The sequence below is a fragment of the Sorex araneus genome, chromosome 1 (genome assembly GCF_027595985.1).
Source record: "Sorex araneus isolate mSorAra2 chromosome 1, mSorAra2.pri, whole genome shotgun sequence".
Lineage (NCBI taxonomy): Eukaryota > Metazoa > Chordata > Mammalia > Eulipotyphla > Soricidae > Sorex > Sorex araneus.
Window position 1 is genome coordinate 326,743,509 of NC_073302.1, and position 14,696 is coordinate 326,758,204.

The 14,696-nt window shown below is 35.0% G+C and overlaps 1 protein-coding gene across 3 annotated transcripts in view; it reads left to right on the top strand.

The window, feature by feature from the left end:
• SGCZ (sarcoglycan zeta) overlaps positions 1 to 14,696 on the top strand; it is a 1,018,550-nt gene that overhangs the window by 353,400 nt on the left and 650,454 nt on the right. For 2 of the 3 annotated variants that reach the window (XM_055138572.1, XM_055138579.1), the window contains exon 2: positions 818 to 872. The exons of the other annotated variant lie outside the window; for it this stretch is intronic. The gene's annotated coding sequence lies outside the window, so the exon portion shown is untranslated. The remainder of the gene's footprint in view (positions 1 to 817; positions 873 to 14,696) is intronic. 3 annotated transcript variants of the gene reach the window in all.

Sequence of the window (14,696 nt, forward strand, 5' to 3'; positions counted from 1 at the left end):
TGTACCTTTTGTGTGTTGTACTGGTAGGTAAACTCAGCAAGGGCAGACAGTCTCTCATTGTCAAACAATACTGTTATATAGAAAAATGGCTTTAACTATTGATTAAAATGGTGAAAAATTATTTAATGTGTGACAATTTCTTAGCAGTCTTCAACAATGTTCAATACCAATAAAATATCGTAAATAGGGTATTTGTAGAGTATAGTATTATGTAGTGAAATAATTGTGAAAACAGAAACCTATATGCTATGTTAAGTGAAAAACTATAAAATAATGTATATGAAATAAAATCATCTATGACTGGAAACACCAGATTGGATGTAAATGCACTAAAATATTACCCAAATTGATTTGGTCATATAAATGAATATTACTTTTCATCCTTAAATGTATTTTTTGTTCTTTCTCAGTTTAAACAATTATAATAGACTGGAGAGATAGTGTAGTGGGTATGGATATTTCCATGCACACAGCCAACCAAGGTTTTGATCCCCGACACACCATATGGTCCCAGTGCACTTCCAGGTGTGAATCGTGAGTGTAGAGCCAAGTGTAAGTCCTGAGCATTGCTGGGTGCGGCTCATAAAACATCATGTACACCCCAAATATTCTGTAGCTACTGTTATTTGTTTATTTAGTAACTATTCCCTAGGGACACTTGGCATAGCTAATGGAGCTAGATGGTATCAAGAATCAGTCACCTTTTTACTAATACTGATTCAGACCAGCAGAAAAGAACAGTGATATTGGCTTGGCCTTTGTTTATTGAAGAGTACCTATTCATTCCTACAATTACTGTGCCTCTTCTGTGTACCAGGTACTGTGGGGAAGAAAAAGATGAAAAAGACCCTCTCCTGCTTTCAGAGTCAAAGGTAAGAGTGCGAGGATCCAGTCTATTAACTATGAGGGGTTGTGAAACAGGCGTGATGAAGAAGCAAATAAGTGTGAGGGGAAAGATTCTGATCCCGAATCAGATGGCAATCTTTGAGAATAAGATCACACACATTCTTTTTATTTTATTTTTCCCTAGTAAAGGAAGGATCAAGAAAAGTAATTAAACACGTTGTGTTACAGCATGTTTAATATTTCATACTCAATAATCACACTAAAGAACCTTGAAATTACAAATAAATTTGTCTTGGTTTGTAGACATAACGTGTTTACAGAAAATGTACTCCTATATCTCCAACTATATTGGTATGCATTGACCCCACAAAGCCAACTACCTGCTACAAAGCAAGCACTGTGCTTTGTTACAAGGGTCCAGCACTGGGCAACATTTACTTTGTTCTAGAAGATAACAAAACTGATTTGTAAATGGATAGCTATTTTTAGTGAATGAGTCAGGGAAGCTATCCATTAATGGTGGTATTTGAATTTAGATATTAAATGCTTTTTGGAACAGGGAATTTCCTAAAATGAGGTAAAAGTAACGGTGATGGGGAATTTCTACAGACTTTCTGAAAGAAAACTCGTGTAGAAGCATTGCTGAGAGAGAGACAGACACAGATCAAGACAGACTGAGAGAGAGAGAGTGAGGAGAAAGTGATAGAGAAAAAGAAGAGACAAAGACATAGATAAAAGAGAGAGCATATTCCTGGATGCACAGTAGACATAGAAATGAAGTGACTTTGCTATGATTAAAACCAAAAATACTACAGACTTCAAAGGAAACAGGATATTTAGGAAGAGATAAGGTTTTTGTTCACCCTTGATGATAAATATTGGTGTAGTGTATCTTTTAAAATTAACTAATTTATGAATTGTTATGCAACATAATTAATTTTATATAATTGAAATCCAAAAATGTAATATTTTGTTATAACATAAATATGGCAGTTCCCTCTTATTTTCTTTCTATAAACAGAGTGGATTTTTCTAATTGTGGATGTAATTAGTATATCTAATTATATGTTTAAATTTTGGATTAAGTTTCCTTTTAGGTATATATATATTCGCAGAATATCTAATCTAAAATAGGTACACAGTACATGTTAGGTTTTTTGTTGTTGTTTTTTTAACAATCTACCTACAATGAAGCAACGTACATAGGAAAAAATACCCTATTTCTTTATATAGTTTGCTACATAAAAAGTTTATTTGCTTTACTGATTTAGAAATATTTATAAATTGGTTAATATAATTATATTACATATATTACATTTTAACTCCATGTCTTTATTAAGTTTACAATAAAATCAGCCAAGTAAGTTGTGTGAAAAACACTACAGGTTTGGAAAGTATTTTGGCATTAGGAAAGGATGTGTATTGCATATAACCAGTGCGATGCATTCTAAACAAGACATTTATATTTTGAATTAATCAGACACTTAGAAAAACATAGTGATTTATTCAACCTGATGCTTCAAATTATCTCATTCCATAGTCTTTGAAATCAATCTGTCAAATAATCATCAAGAGTAATTAGTTTATGCTAAACTCCCCATATGAAATTTAAGGATGACAAAACAAATTGTTGGCTCCATTACAATTCAATTTGATATTACTTGATTGCTATACTAAATATATTGTAAGAATATAATGTTTCCATCACCATACCTATGCCATATGGATTTTCAAGTACTTTTCCTCAAAATATGAAAGAAAAGCTACAGAGCTGTTTTCAAAGTCTGTGAGGCTAGGATAGAAATGAAAGGAGAGAAAAAGACTACTATGAAGGAAACATAAACCAAAACCCAATACCAGCAATGGTAACTATGAGGGATATATCTGAATTTGAGCCCGTACTTTGCTAAGCATACTTTGAGATAAATAGAGAGAGAGCTAGATATATAGCCTAGTACTATTTTAACACAGATAGTTTGGCACCAGTGGGAATACTGTAATATGTGCACAAATGTCTCCTTAAAGGATGACTCATTACACTAACTTCTGGGAATCTCAGAAGTATTGTAGCTTTTTCTTTTCTTTTTCTTTTTTTTCCCCCTTAAGCAATTGCCTTAGTCTGAGAGCTCATTTGCACAAGATCTCACATCGAGTGGCACATTGGTACTGAGCAGTAGAGGCCTAGCCACTTGCCCAAGGCAGGATAACTCTGTGGACCATTAGTAAACCTTGGGATTCACTGATATGGACCCACATTACAGCATGATTTCTTCTGTATAACACTGCTTTTCCCCACACTCTTCCGAGAAAGATTCCCTAATAAGCATCTCATCCATGAAATTTTATCTCCAAATCTATTTACTGGAGAAATCAAACAGTGACTGGTATATAGAGGAATAAGAGAATGGGGTATAGAATAGGGAAAAAAGGGAAAGAAACATCTATTTAAAAGGACTATAAATGTAGCTCTATGACTAAATAATACTATGGCACTGAATAATAATAGCAGCCAATCTATTTAAAAGCTTCATGTGTTTTGGGGGCTAAAAAGGTAATATGGGTAATAATTAAGGTATTAATTAAAAGGTAATAATTAAGGAGCTTACCCTGTCTGCACCAACACTAGTTCAAATCCCACCACCACCTAAGGTCTCGTGAGAACCTACAGGAGTGATTAACCCTTAGCACAGAGCCTGAGTACTGCCATGTATGCCCGTAGCTTCCCAAGGTAATGAATACATCAAAGCTAATAAAAGAAATAAAAACAGAACCGAGAGCTCAATGTGCTGCTGTGCATGCTTTGCATTCAGCAAGCTTGGTTCAATTCTGCCACCCCATCTCTGCTGGAAGTCACACTGGAGTAGCCCCCAAGCATTGTGGGGATTATTCCACCAAGTAAAAAAGAAAACCATTTATGCATACTGAAAAAAATATGTTTTATTTTAGTTTCCTATGTATCAGTAAATTAAGTCACAATGTTTTGCAAGTTAGAAATAATTAGAAAGTGACTTAAAAAGCTTCAATGACCTTCCAAGTTCACAAAAGTAGTAATTAATAGAATGAAGTAAAATTTTGACTTCATATTTTATCTCTATTCCTAAACTATAAATGAGATATTCTTTTATTGGTAAGTAGAGCAGATATGACATATAAGTACAAGGTAGCAGGTAAATCCAATTCAGTTTAAATTATCACACTCAAAGCTTAATGAAGAATATAATTTGTGTGAATAGGCAAAAAAGAAATGGACAATCTCTTAATTATCTAACTAGGGGCCTCCCAAGTGTACTGGGTTCTTTGAGAAGATCAAAGAAAGTTTGAAACATATTTTGTGAGAATATTATCAATGAAACAAACAAAAATCATTAGAAAATATATATCAGTCTAGCTCAGCCCAGATAAAATCTGGAGCTGCTGCTCTCTAAACAGACCCTGTGCTCCTAAAGACTATGATCCAAGAGGTCTTCTAATCCATTTTGGCACCCAGAGTGGCTTCTTACAGAAATGCATCTAGACTTCGAGCTGTACTACGACTATATGCCGCCAGGGGAGAGATTTTCCCTCTCCACCCTGTTTTTCTGCTCAGAAAATGTTGGGGCAGCATCATCCACGTGGCGAGAGCCACCCCCTAAGACTTCCACCCAGAGGTATGAACATTGCAATATTGTGGCTTATAGGCGATCATGGGAAGGGGGTGTTACCAGCACACCCTTGGCCCAGATAAGATCTGGAGCTGCTGCTCGAGAAACAGACCCTCTGCTCCTAAAGACTATGATCGAAGAGGTCTTCTAACCCATTTGGACACCCAGAGCGGCTTCTTACAGAAATGCATCTAGACTGTGAACTGAACTAAAATATCAGAAATCCAAAACCAAGAGCTCATAGAATCTTCATTCTTAGCAATGAAAAGAAAGTATTAAATGATGCCTTTTCAGCAGGCCTGATTGTTGGGGGGAAATTTCAAACAATAATAGTGAGTTATATATTGAAATATTGGATGTATTCAAAGTATAGAGAGAATAAAATGAAGATCATTAGCTACTTAGGTGGGGGATGGGTGGGAAGGGGGTATATTGGGGTTCTTGGTGGTGGAACATGTGCACTGGTGAAGGGATGGGGGTTAAATCATTTTATGACTGAGACTTAAAAAAAGAAAAGAGAAAATATATATCAGTCTATGTGTATGTATCACTATATCACTGTCATCCCATTATTCATCAATTTGCTTGAGCGGGCACCAGTAACATCTCCATTGTGAGACTTGTTACTGTTTTTGGCATATCGAATATGCCACGAGTAGCTTGCCAGGCTCTGCTATGCAGGTGAGATACTCTTGGTAGCTTGCCAGACTCTCCGAGAGAGGTGGAGGAATTGAACCCAGGTCAGCAGTGTGCAAAACATATATATATATACATATATATATATAATATATAATTTATCAGGATACAGTAACTTGCTATTTAAGAAGCTCTATAGTAGAGTAATGGATTATAATAACCAAGGGCACTCAAATCTTACTCTCTAATATGAATGAAGCTTAGCTAGCTATTAATATTTTGGCAGTGATCTACATTATTTGTTCTTGTGTAATTCTATGAATAATTTTAAAATAATAAACCTTTAGATCTGAAATGTTTTAATTTCATAATATAGGTATGGTTAATTAAAAACATCTATTGCCTTTATGTAAACATATAAAACTGTAAACATTCTGTCCACTGTGCACAATACTGCTTTTACTAATGCATTCATATTAACTATCCAACTGTTTCTCTAAACCATTTTCCTTTGCACTGAAGTAAAATCACACTCCTTTTCTTGTTACTACTGCTTTCTCCTTAAGCTGGGACAATTTGTGTTTCATTGCCTTTGCCATTCTTTATTTAGTGCTTGCCTTTTAGATACCACGGGAATCATTGTCATTATAGACTTCGTTTGCTCTGTTCCTCTTATAGATCTTGATATAAGATGCTCTGAAAGTCATTTTGTATGCATACTTTTCTTAAGTCAACAGTATCCTTAATGCTGCTGCATCATTTCAAAAGATATTAACATTCAATTTCAATACTTTATATAGGCCACTTCATCTCATTCCACACCAAACAGATATTGCAGAAAACAGGAGAAGGACAAATTATATCAAAACCCTCAAAAAGATTATAAATCATAGGTTATTTTCTTTTTTTTAATTGAATCTTATGTGGTTTTCATTTTCTATGTGGCAATTTACCACACTAAAGCAAATCAGATTGGCACATTTGACCTCTGTTCAGATGAGGTTGGTAGCATAAAATGAGACAAACAAACACGAGGAGAAAAACACACACAAAAGATCTGTCCAAGCTTTAGGGTAGCCTTGGCAGCCATCAATGAGCACACAGACTGGCCATTTATTCAGCACAATATAGCTACCCCATCCTGCTTCTAGCACATGAACCATTGTTTAAGTTGGCAGAGACATTAAGGGCAGTTAGTAAGCACATCGTATTTCAGTAGGTACAGGAAGAGCAAAGACTGGGGAATTTCTCAGAGCCAATCAGCAGGCTTTACCTTTAAAGTATAAACCTGTGAGTATTTCATATTCTATTTTTGTCTATGTTACCCTGTATATTTAAAAAACCCTAAACCATTTTATTCTGTTCTTTCTGGGTGCACTTTTTGCTTACACTGTTATCTATTCTATTCTTTGCTGTGTGCATTTTTGCTTTCCTAAAAATATTATTAAAACCTAAACTATTTTGACTAGATTAGGTTTTAGACTGTTAGATAAGATTGGGGTATTTATTAGGATATGATTTCCCATGATTTTCCTATTTGTGAGTTATGTTTTATCTGGAATATATTAGTAATGTTGAAAAGATAGAAGGCATTTGTGCAAAACCTGGTAGGTTCTTTAAAGAGGAAAGTTATAGAACATATTCTAAATAGTCAGCATATTGAAGTGTTAGCATTATTATAAAAAGGAAAAAGGAGAGAATTGTCCTGCTTTGGCTTTCCGGTGCAAACACTTCTAAGTGCTCTTAAGTTTCAACTTCTCACTCTGGAGACACAGCTACAGCTGCTCCATTACAGACATGGAGTACCTGTGTCACCTGGGAAGACAGACAGCCCCTACACTTGTCTTCTTAGATTTTGAGAATCTAAGAATAAGATTGAAAAGAATATGTCATCCTACTACAGTACATTTCAGGGCATCAATGATTCACAAAAGATCAATAATTAAAAAAATTAATGGAAAAAATGCTGCTAAGTACAAAAATGACAGAGGGGTTGGGGAGATAGGACAGTGGGTTGTCTTGTCTTGATTGCAGTTCACCTGTATTCAATCCTTACAACACCCTATATGGTCCATGAGCATTACCAGAAGTGATCTCTGAGTGCAGAGCTAGCAGTGAGCTCTGAGCATTGCTTAGTGTGGACCAAATATTTTTTTAAATAAAATTAACAGGCAAGGACACAGTATCATTAAACCATTGAATATTAGCAGTACTATCAGTATTCCCTTTATGTTTTACATAAAAATGACTCTATTTCGTAAAAAAATAACAACTGTGGAAACTTCAAAAATGACAGTTATAGTTTTATTGTAAAAAATCACCTCTGAGCACATCTGGGTGTGGCCTCCAAAACTTAACAAAGAGGAAAAAAATTTAAAACATATGGACTCATTTAAAATAATTTTGAAACTATGTGTGAAATAAAAAAATAATTATCCCAAAGTAGTATTTTTATATCTTTAAAATCTTAACAATTATTTCAAAGAAACATGCATAGAAAATAAATATCGGACATTTGTTCAAAAGATTTAATGCGTGCTGCTATACAAGTCAAATACATAACTGGGAATTAGGTTTCAGTAATTTTCAGAACCTTGAAGAAAGTTTGCAGTTGTTGTTTTTTTTTTTAAGTTCTGTGGCCAATCAGGCAATTTGAAGGTCTACCCCAGGGTAGTACATAGAAGATTAGGCTGTTCAAGGGGCTCCAACTCATGCTCTAGGAATTCGAGCCATTTCCTCAGCCCATAGTTGATTTTTAATATTTAAGTAAAATCAGCATATTAAAAATATAGAGATGCTAATACGTGACAGAGATACCATTTAAAATATAAAACATACTTATCACAGCTAAAGAGACAGTACAGCTGGTAGGGTGCTTGTATTGCTTGCAGTAGACCCATGTTTGATCCCCAGCACCCCGTGTGGTCACCCAAGTCCACCAGTTGTGATACTTGAGTATAGAGTCAGGATTAAGCACTGACCACCACCTAGGGCAGCCCTAGAATAAAACAAAACAAAACCAAATCGCAGAAACCCTACTTTTTATTAACATTATTAGACATGTGATCAGCAAGCCAAAACAAATGAACTCATTAAAATTAAACATTCTCATACTTGAAGGGGCAATGTCTACTCATGATCTCAGAAAACATCAGCAGAAAAATCTACTGTGCCCTGAAACAGAAGTTAATAAATATCATCTACTAGTTCTTATTTAGTACTTTTTGTCATAGCTTTGCTGGCATAATTTTTATGGATATCAACATATAATCAGACGAGATTAGGCATGTTCAGGGTGGTATGACCGTAGAGCGATAGCACAGCAGGTAGGGTGTTTGGCTTGCACTCAACTAACTTAGGTTTGATTCCTCCATCCCTCTCGGAGAGCCCAGCAAGCTACTGAGAATATCCCACCCACACAGCAGAGCCTGGCAAGCTACCCATGGCATATTCTATATGCCAAAAATAGTAACAAGTCTCACAATGGGGACATTACTGCTGCCCGCTCAAACAAATCAATGAACAACGCGACGACAGTGCTACTGATGGAATGATCAACATATAATGATGAAATAAGTTCTTATTAGCATGAAGTTGTGCCACAATCATTTAAAATCTAATTTATTTTACATCTAAATAGACTCATCTATTCTGAATTTATGTATGAACTTAATACAGTATTTGGACTTCCCTTACTTAGCATAATTTTTAAAACTCACTATTATGACATATGTTGGCCCTATATTTTTTTAATAACTCAATAGTATACCTTGTACATAATATACTAAATTTTCTGTCAGTGAGGGATATTTGAACTGTGTTCACTTTTGTGGATTGTGTTGTTTTGAATTTATTACAAGTTCCTGCGTTTGACCCTAAGTTTTCAATTCCCTTGAACATACATCAAGACATGAATTTCTAAATCACAGGGTAACTATTTTTAGCATAGGTGCTGCCAAACTGTTTTTCCAGGGTGAATATACCATTTTAAACTCTTACAAACAATATATGAAAATGAAAATTTCTTCTTTGCCATTTATCTCTTTTCTGCATTTTATATACATAAAGTGATTTATCTTTGCATTTGTTTTGCAATTCCCTAGTGAATAGTAATTGTGAGCAAATATTATTTATTGATGACATGATATCTTTTAAAATATCTACTGAATTTTTCAGTGTTTAAATTGAGTTTATTGTTTTTCTTATACTAAGTGGTAAAAGTTTTTTAGATATTCTGGATACAAGTTCTTTGTCAGAGACATTCTTTATAAGTACTATATTCTATTACGTGACTTCAGTTCTTATTTCATTGATAATTTTAATTTTTAGGTTTTAATTTTCATGGAGTCAATTAATTTGTTTATATTTTATTCCTTTTATTTCTATAACTAATGAATTATTACCTACCTCAAGATCATGAATAAATATTTGGGATATCTACTCAAACTTTATGTTCAGGGGGCACTTCCGTTGGTCCCTGCGGGGGTGGAGGGTGAGCATGTGGTGATAGGGACTCGTCTCTTTCTGTTTTACAGACAGAACTTAGGGTATGTACTGAATGTATTCACTGAAGATAGTATGTCACCTGATACCCACCTTGAATTTAGTGCCCAGATGCCACTGAGTTTAAGAAAAGAAGTTTACATTTCAATCTGATATTTGTAGATTCAAAAACCCTGTGTATCAAGGTTGATACAGAAGTGAAAAATAGAACGAAATTATGTTATGTCCAAGATATCCCCACTTTAATCACATTTTTAACAAATATTTTTTCTTTTATTGTATTTTTACTTTTTCATTTCCCTTCTTTTATTATTCTTCTTATGATGAACTGGGATCATGTTTGTTTGTGGCTCTTGCTTATGTTCCAATTCATGCAATCATAGAGTTCGTGTATATTCTATTCCAAGTGCTGACCAGGGGTCATATGGTACTCACACAAGTGCTTTGTGGAGAAAACAGGGATTTTCCTGACTGATGTGCTCACACTTCTTTTCTTAAGACCTGGCAATCATTGGTGCTTCAGTGCTCATTTATACCTGAACATACCCGGGATCAGACCCTGGGGTGCTATAGATTCTTTTTTTAAGAAACTCTATTTGTTGTTGGTGTTTGTTTTTATGAAAGATCCAAGATTGACAGCATTTCTTTTTGTTTGTTTGTTTATTGGGTCACATCCAGCTATGCTCAGGGGTTACTCCTGGCTTTGCACTCAGGAATTACTCCTGGCAGTGCTTGGGGGACCATATGGGATGCCGGGGATCGAACCCGGGTTGGCCGCGTGCAAGGCAAACGCCCTACCCGCTATGCTATCGCTCCGGCCCCTGACAGCATTTCTGAGAGTTGCATTTTGATATGCAATAATTTAACTCCAATCTTTCCACCAGTATCAACTTCCCTCAACCAGTATTACCAGATTCCCTCCTTTTTCCAACCCCCACTTCAACCCTGCCTGTCAACTTGACAGGTACATGACAAAGTTTCTGTGGTTGCTGCTTAGAACTTGTGTTTTCAGTTCTATTGTATATATGTTTTGGATATGTGGCTATATTGTTCACTCATATCACTGGTATAAATGAAGTCCTGATGCCTTTTAACCCATTACTTTTCATTCTTTTCTTCCCCCTTATTTCTTTATTTATCTGTCTACTCTTCTTTTACTATAATCCCCTTTTACTACAATACATTTACTCAGCCAGTATTCTATATTCCACAGATAAGTGAGGTCATCCTGTGTTTATCTTTCTTGTTCTGGCTTACTTTAAGCAGCATGATATTTTCTAGTCCCAAGCGTATTTCAACAAATTGTGTGATTTCCGTTTTTTTTTTTTTTTTTTTGACAGCAGAATATCCATACAGAATAAAACCAGCACATGGTGGCAGCACTGAGGGTCTAACTCATGGCTCTCACCTGAAGACAGATCCTTTTTGGCCAATGAACTATCCTCCTAACCTATTAAATTTAGTCAATTTAAAAATAAATAGTTATGTTGCTTAACTACAAACTAGCTGATATGTTCCTTTTCATCCACTGCCCTTAAATGTGTACATTCTGTAAATATTTTTTCCTTTTAAAAATTTAATAAAATTCAGGTAATTAATTATAATTCAGATCTCATTTAACACAGAACATCTGGACAACTGAGTTTTCAGTTTGCCAACATGTAGAATATTATATTAATCTATTCAAGGCAGCAGAACACTATATATTGGACTGGAGTGATAGCACAATGGGTAGGACATTTGCCTTGCACACGACCAATCTGGGTTAAATTCCTTCGCCCCTCTTAGAGAGCCCAGCAAGCTACCGAGAGCATCCCACCCACCGGCATGGCAGAGCCTGCCAAGCTACCCGTGGCATATTCAATATGCCAAAAACAGTAGCAATAAGTCTCACAATGGAGACGCCACTGGTGCCCGCTAGAGCAAATCAATGAACAACAGGATGACAGTGCTACAGTGCTACCATAATATTAAATATTTATCATTTATACATGGGTCCCATATATTTGTTCTTCTATTTAGAACAAATATGTTGTAATACCTGGCAGTTATCAGGACAAGTCTAGATTTATTACTCATGATTCACTCCTGAGACTGCACCAGAGGCCATGTAATTTTGGACTTAAATTTAGATTCCTACTGTAAAGCATGCACTCAAATCATTGAACTTTCTCTCTCCACCATCCTCCATTTTATTTCTAACTCCCAAGATCATATAATTTACCTAGATTTGTTTTGGTAGTAGTACACTCAACTATAATGAATTAATAATTATTAAGAATATATTATAAAGAAGTCATTGTGCTGTTCAGTTTAAAAAGTATCAATAAAATAATATAACTATTTCAGGGAGTTCATAATTTATTCTATAAAGTATTCTGTAGTTTTTTCTACTATGTCATTTTAAAAATAGTTGCAAGGTCAAGAAAGTTAAGCTGGTGAGTGAAGTCTGACAGGATCTATGTTACCTTTAGTTTACAATGAGATATGATATACTATGATATCAATTCTGTGTTTTTATTCAAAATTTTATTTAAAAAACAAAATTTTTATTTTTCAAATATTTATTAAAGCACTATAAATTATAAAGATATTTATGATTAGGTTTTTGACATTCAGTGTTCCATAACCCATCCCACCAACAGTGTCAACTTCTTTCCATTAATGTTCCCGAATTCCCTCTCCTACCTCTTCCCAATGCCCTCACCCCCAACTCTAGCCCTAGTCTGCTGTCTTGACAGGTACCCTTTACATTTAGTTGTTAAAGTTTGGGTCTCAGTTGTTAAAGTTTGTGTTTCAGTGTTGTTGATTCTATGGTTTGGATATTTAGCTCTATCATTCCTTTACACCACCACTGTACCTGGGCATTCTGTGATTTTTATAGAGCTGCCTACTACTTCTACACATCAATTTTTCATAAACGATTAGGTGACTTCTTTCCTTAAGTCTCCTTTTCATTGTTCACAGAAAATGCTGATTTTATTACCATTATAAGTTTCCAATTAAATAGCATATTTTTTAAAGATTTCAATCCCTCTTGCTGTTCATAGTAACCACTTTTGTAATAATACTTACATATACAGACAGAAATGTGTTGTCACTATTTTAAAGAAAAAAATAGAAGGATATTATAACTCTTAAAATTCAAGCTGTAAAACAGGAATTTTGAGGTATATTATAATTGGATACTATATAGATGTAAAGTATTATATTTATTATACTTTCTATTAACTAGACAATGATAGTTCATTGTCTTGTTACTAACTAGACAATGATAGCTCATTGTCTAATTCTCCCTCTCGGAAAACCCGGCAAGCTACCAAGGAGAGTATCCTGCTGGCAGGGTAGAGCCTGGCAAGCTCTCCATGGCATATTCAATACGCCAAAAACAGTAACAATGATGGGTCTCATTTCCCTGACCCTGAAAGAGTCTCCAACGCAGCACCTTCGGGAAGGATGAGTAAAGAGAGGCGGCTAAAATCTCAGGGGTAGGACGAATGGAGATAGTACAGGTGCCTGCTCGAGCAAATCGATGAACAACGGGATGACAGTGATACCATGATAGTCTCTATAAATTCACATTTTAAAATTCTGTGATAATTTTCTCTTTACTATAAGTCTGTGATTTGTAAAGGCTTCAATTAGTACATGTAAGACAACATTTAAGTTGATGTTAATTTAATCTTTTCAGAAATAAATCAAGTGCTCAAGTTTGTCTATGAATTCATGTACTAATGATACCAAAAGTGAAATATAAGGTTACTATTTCATAAGGTAAATCAAGGAGTTAGTCAGCTATATAAAAATTATCTTGTTTAGAACTATAGCAGACATATATTAGAACAGCTCTAATGATCAAACTGCTGATTGATAAGTCAGCATGGAAATGTCAAGGAAGCTGTTACAGAGAAATAAGCTCAGAGGATGCAGGATGTGAGCAAATTTTCCATAGGATGACACTGACTCATGTGTGAGCAGCAACTTGTGAGTAGTCTTTTCACGGCTGTGTTTCCAGGATCTAGAACCATTTTTCTTTTTCTTTTCTTTTTTTTTTTTTTTTTTGCTTTTTGGGTCACACCTGTCGATGCACAGGGGTCACTCCTAGCTCTGCACTCAGGAATTAGCCCTGGCGGTGCTCAGGGTACCATATGGGATGCTGGGAATCGAACCCAGGTCGGCCTCATGCAAGGCAAACACCCTCCCCGCTGAACTATCACTCCAGCCCAAGAACATTTTTCATAAAGGGTAGATTTCACTAAAATTATTCAGTGAATATATGATTTCCCTGAAATGACAATGGAAAATGCAAAAGCATAGAACTGTGAAAGAATTTGACACAATCTTGACACTGAAATTAGTTGAGTATGTCTAAAATAGAGAGAACATTAAGGAGCTATGCTGAGGTGGGGATTGTTGCATAATGCGTAGGATTTCTCACGAAGATTTTTCACTGTATGTGTCTACCTGGGAATTTCAGTTTTATTTTTTAAATTTGTGATTCATTCAAAAATTTTAGAAATATAGCTTTTTTTATTCAGGAAAGAAAAATAGATAATAAATTTCAGATTTTTATCCCACAACATGTATTCATCTATTCTGGGAGTTGAAAAAAAAAAGCAAAAAAAAAAAAGAAATCAGTCTACTAAGTAAAGATCAAATTATCAGTAACATTATAAATTTTTGCTTTTCCCAACCTTGGGGAGATTACTATTCACAACATCCTCCTAGTAGAAATTCGAAATTGACATTTTGTGGGGAAAAAATGGGGGATTTATAAACCAACCTTGTTATGTCTATCTTCTTTTTCTTATATACAAAGTACCAAAATGATAACCAAGCTATTTGTTTATTTTGCAACTAAATTCAGTGGTGTTCGGGGTTTATTCCAGTGTCTATGCTCAGGGAACACTTGTGGTGACTTGTGGGACCACATAGGGTACTAGGGATCAAACTCTGATCTGTAGCATACAAGGCAAGCAACCTACCTGCTGTAATGACATTCCAGCCCCTCAAATGCTTTTGAGTGTTGATAATAGAAAGTTTAAAGTAAATGAGCATTTTAATGGTAAT